Here is a 6,357-nt window from a genome sequence, read left to right on the forward strand (position 1 = left end):
TTCTAGCAAAATTTGGTATGCGAACATAGTTTGTTTTTTTTCGATCAGACCAGATCAGAGATATATTGTTGTTCTATATGTATATGCAATGTATCTACCAGATAAAAGATCTTAGTAGTGCAATTTTTTCTAAGTTTTAGTCTTTTTGACTATAGTATTTTGAAACAATGCCAGACGTGTTAAAATATTGTATAGATTTCCATCATTATAGTTTCTAGTTCATGAAGTACATATGTTAAACAGTGAATAGCAGACAATAAATAACTTAATAAGAAACAAATAATAATAAAAGAAAACTTTTTGGGTTTGTGAAAAAATAAAAACACAATTATTCGAAATTTTCTTTAAAAACGAATGTGCACAAATATGAATGTAAGTAAATATCAATTTCTTTGAGAAATGTTTTTATTTAATTTTTATCATTAAAAAAATAGCAATATCTTTTAAAATCACGTTTTACTATTTGAAATATTTTTTATTTGCAATTTTTTTTATCTTTTTTATATAATTTATCTCTCATTTTCCACAAATAATTTTGTAAAAGTAATTTCTTAGTAAAATTAATATTCTCACATTATTTGTAAAAGGTGAAAATTAATATCCGTAATACTTTTATATGGAAACTGTCAATTAATTTATTAAAAGAGAAACATTCATATATGATATATCAACATATAATATTGATTTTCTTTTGAAATCAAAATAGTCCTCCCACCGTTTATGGATATGTCAATAAATATTGTTTTCTGCATAAATACATGTGTCTTTGTGTGTTTTTGAAGTATTCATGTTAAATTGAAATTAAATTTCTTTTCGTAATTTATTAACTTTAATGTGTTTAATATTCAGAATGAAAATAAAGGCTCTTACCGCACGAATAATTTATTTTTAACCTTGATTTTGTTGATTGGAATTTCCTTTTTACTCCTAACAAGGGTTATGACATTTGGAAGCCGTAAGAAGTTTTAAAAGTCAAAAGTCACCTTAAGCTAATAAAATACAGGAAATTATTTTAGTATTGAAAAAGGTTCTAATGAAAATGTTAAAATTAAATAGAAAACTTAAAACAAAATAAATTAAATGAACTAATAGATTTCTAGATAATGATAAATTGCATGGAATGTACTAAAAGAGATAGCTTTGAAAGTCTCGCTTGTGTATATAGAAAAATTAATAGACAGTATTACAAACATAATTATAGGAAAAGATTTTTATGGAAGTTCTTTCTTAAAAGCCTGTTAAAATGCTCATCAATAAAAACAACAAAAGATTTGGTTTTACCAGATGAATTCAACTGAATGGATCAAGTTTATAGATCCAACTAATTGCTAATAATGTAAGGCGAAAGGATACCTACCAGTTATTCACTGCAAAAACTCAGCCATGTTTTAATATTTGTCTGGCCTATATTTTCAGTCATTATCTGAGTATCCTTCGCTTAGTCTTGAACTTCATTATGAAGTCTGTGAAAAAATTACAGAGTTCCTGCAGTTCAATTTTATGTTATAATTCATATTATGATATTTGATTTGATTTCAAATCATCTCAAAGCTTTGTTCTATGATGATTGATTTTATGTACTTAACAGTAAGTTTTAAAAAACTGGTCTAAATTGTCCAATATGTTTTTTTTGACACGGCTTGTTCTACAACCATTGTTGTTTAACAGCCGTGTTTGATAAATAATACGGCGCCCAATTTTTTTCTGTTTGAGTATTTGAGTTTGAGTATTTTTTTTTTTTAAAGATAATTTTTGTTTTATGACTTTTCTTGCTTGATAAAACGAGTTTGTCAAACATGTTTGCCTATTAGTAGGACGCTTAATTTTGGATGGTTCGCCTATTTAAGAGTATTTTATAAAGACAACTTTATGAAGCGTACGTCATACGTTGAGAAAAACTGGTCTAAATTATTTTCTGGTCTAATGATTTTATATTTTTTGAATTGGTCTTATTCTACGATTATTCGTGTTTGACAACCATGTTTGACAAATAACATGAAAACAACAATTTAAATACCAAAAAACAACTTTATGAATCGTTCATTGGGAATTACTACTATATACCTAGTTATACGAACAGTTTTGTTTGACAAACATGTTTGACAATTGACATTTCGCCCAATTTTCAATTATATAAGCATTTCTAGCTTCTCATTATGCTAACTTTATTGAATTATTATTCACTTACGAATCGTTTATTTTTTTAATCTTTCGTAAAAAGCCTTTAATAATTTAATGAATGTAATTATTAAATATTTTACAACTGACAATTTACTATGTGGTTCACTATGCATTAAAAATATCAAAAATATATGTGCACTTTAGACAAATATATTACTCCATAGTAAATTTTAATTAGATTGTCGGTAAATAACATTTTCGATTTGATAGATATGAAATTTGTTAGTTTTCAGTTTCAGTTTATATTAAAATTTTCTAACCTTAGTAAAATGTTGGAAAAATATACATACGAGTTCGAGTACTCCTAGTAGAGAAGAAAAGCGGACACATTTACGGGGTGATTTCTGGCTTATGGAAAGCAAAATTCTGTTAGCTTCCATTGTAACCACACTTTAAATAAATAAACTAGACTTTTAATCGGTCATTAACTTTGACAGTTTCATTGTAGTTACGTGAATTGAGTAAATAAACTGCGTTGTTTACGTTCAGCTTGGGATTTCAGTCAACACATGTTGTGCTGGTGGGTGTAGATGATTAAGTGGACTGGAGAAAGTGTACGAGACATCGCAATGGGGGTCGTATTTAACATATATGCAGTGCAATGATGGCTAATAAAACTGTTATTGAATGCAAATCGAATTATTTTTTAATAAAATCAACATATGCTCTAATGGATTTTAAAAGTATCTAATGGAAATAAAGTTGATTAGTTTACATGACGATAAAGCTATATCAGCCAGCGATAGAACCGTGTATGACTAGACTTATCATTGGATGTGTGTCACTAACACTTGTTGTTGATGATTTGTTGTGTGTGTCGTCGTTGTGAATTCATTAAGGGTTTGACCTTCAATATAAAGCAAACGATACTATAAATTGCTGAACTTAACAACCTAAAAGAGTGCAGAACATAACAGTACAGAACATTTATAAAGTCATAAAAGCAAAACCATTTCATAAAGATAATCAAATGCAGCATTTTACTTTTTCCATTTCCGAAAAACGCGCCCCCTTTCTTTAGTTTTCCAATTTTCCGCATTCGTTTCACTTAAAAGTGCTCAACTTTTGTAGTTCAAGTTTGTTGCAGCCATAAACGGTACGAGGCATGCAAAAGAAACTCAAACACACAATCCATATTTCAACGTTTCCAACGGTCGGTTGCTCGCCTGGTAGCTAGCTCAGTCGGTTGGACTGTCGGTTGGTCATGATATGACTTGTAATGTATCTATGGTGTAGTGTAATCGGCCTCTGTATGTACGCCGAGTATCTATGTCTGTATGAATAGATAGCATGTGCGGGCATTTGGATTTGTTTAGTTTTTTTTTTAATCTGTAAACACAACACTATGATTATAACGGTTTGTTGTAAACCTAACAGCCACTCAGAAAGTGTAGTTTAATAAAAGCTTTTTCATCTATTTGCTGTAAGTGTACTTCATCAGTAACGTATCAACATTTATATATGGTATCTGCATATGTATATACTTGTATATATCTATGAATACTGCAAACTAAGATAAATATGTGTGCTAAATACAGCACAACAACAACAACAAAATTATACTAAAATAGAATAGAGTAGTGCTGGTAGTAATAGTAGTAGTGGTAGCTACGTTACTTGACTTGGCTTGACTTAACACACAATGCTATAAATTGAAGTACCATTGAATAGTGAATATTCGTAGATACTATTGCGTATCTTAAAATGTATGTACATATGGTATAGTCAGTCCTCTGCATTAGCACATCACATACATTTATCTACTTCAGACCTATTCAATTGAATTAAATTAAATTTTGGAGTAAACGCAGCAGTAACAAGACAATACGTTTTGCGGAAAAACACATAAAAGATATTATTTGACAGCTGATGTCTATCTGTTCCATTCAGTGACTGACATTTTTGGTAAAATATTCGATTAAGTAAAGCAAACTATTTGCAAAAACTTTTTAAACTAACTACAAAAGGTAATATAATGAATGAGTATGTTTGTGTTATTGATTGGATATCTGTTTTCATCAATCTATTGTCAATACCTTTCCAAATATTAAAGTTAATTAAATTAAATTTCATATGAAATAACATTTTTGCTATGGAAGCCAAATATTTCAAAAAATTTCTAATTAAATAATAATTCAGGAATATTCTAAACTAATGTAAAGATATATAGCATATTCAAAAGATATTTAAAAACACTAAAACTTAATGAGATGAATCTTTGAATGAAATAAGTTATTAAATGTACAAAAAATTTATTTGTGAGTTTTATTAATTAAAATATAAGAAATATTTCTATAAAAAATAAGCTTAGTATTTAGATTTTTATTAATAATAATTAAAAGGTTTCAAATGAAAAGTATGACGTAGTCATGATGAAAAACTATCTCAAATATCTGTTCGAAATAAATTTACATATTTGACCGAATTTTTATATGATTCGTTAGCATTAAAGCGTAATCTGCTAATTTCTTTTATCAAGTTATGTATCTTTTAATATCAAAAGGTACATATATAACATCATAGTAGCATAGGACATATTCTCATTATTGTTTCTTTACTTTTCTTAAGTTAGTTAATGATGTTAAAGATTTATGAGAATGCTTTAGCACATTTAACTATTTCTTCTCTAAGTCTATTCTCCTTAGATGTTACTGAAACTTTAAAACTCTTCGAAAATATTGCACTGTGCAATACTGAATGTTCCTTATTGATCTTTCAACGGAATTAGGTTAATTAAGGTTGCTGAGCTTACATCTGCAAGTTTTTTGCCTATATATTTGAGTATCTGACAATAACGTACTAAAATTAAAAAACATGAGTTTTAAAAGGTTAATAAAATTTTTATTATTATTTAGAGAAACGAAATTCATCTAACATCGTTGAAAAATCGAATCAAATCGAAAAAAAACTAGTTTCACTAAACTAGCAAAATTGTATTATTCTAAAGTTATTTTATTTGTAACATAATTGGCAAGTGTGAAAGATTTTTGAACAAAGAAAGAAATGAAAAGTTATTATATATTTCTATTCTAACTCCAACTCCTGGTTGGAAGAACTTCAAGTTATTCCCCAAAACTTTTTATTCATAATATATTAATAGTTAATCTATCACTTCTAAGAAAACAAATTAATTTCTTGAAATAACTACATTCCAATATATTATAAATAATGCTACTATATATCATAAGAAACGAAGAAAGAAAAAAAAAGTTATTATATATTTCTATTTTAACTCCAACTCCTGGTTGGAAGAACTCCAAGTTATTTCCTAAAACTTTATATTCATAATATATTAATAGTTAATCTGTCACTTCTAAGCAAACAAATTAATTTCTTTAAATAGCTAAATTCTGATATATTATAAATAATGCTACTATATATCATAAGAAACGATGAAAGAAAGAAAAGTTATATATTTTTATCTTAACTCCAACTCCTGGTTGGAAGAACTTCAAGTTATTCCCCAAAACTTTTTATTCATAATATATTAATAGTTAATCTATCACTCCTAAGAGAACAAATTAATTTCTTTAAATAGGTAAATTCCAATATATTATATATAATGCTACTATATCTCATAATTATGCAATAAGACTGTTTGATTTTCGAATACAAGGCAATTTTTCAGACTTTAAAAGACCCGATCTCTGGAAGACAGGTAGGTTGCGATTGTAACGTACTCTCTAAATCTTTTAACCAATATAGTCAATACAGTTTAATCGTTTGTTATTAGGAATCAGGACAGCTGTTTCACATAAGGTGTTCTAGGATAATAATTAGTCGATTTTACTATAGCATCCGTACCATTTGCGAGTCAACTTTAGTGTTTCAGCTTTCGCAGTAGTAGCAACCATTTTTGATTAGATTTAAAAAATAGTAAATAAATTAGATTTAATAAATTAATGCAAATAATTTTTTTTTTTTTGGAAATTTTTATTTTTTTATTATTTAAACACATTAGATAAAATAAATGAGTTTTAATATTTAATATATTTTAATAAAAATAAAACTTTAATAAAAACTTTAAATTATACTCTTAATAAATATCAATTTATTTAGTTTGAAGTCTATCATATATGTGCAAGTCACAGTAAATTAATCTGAATTTATTATTTTAATTTCTTTTCAAAATTAATTAATATAATTATTCTGAGATTTTTAGATAAGATTTTATAA

Source organism: Teleopsis dalmanni, chromosome 2 (assembly GCF_002237135.1).
Source record: "Teleopsis dalmanni isolate 2A chromosome 2, ASM223713v2, whole genome shotgun sequence".
NCBI lineage: Eukaryota > Metazoa > Arthropoda > Insecta > Diptera > Diopsidae > Teleopsis > Teleopsis dalmanni.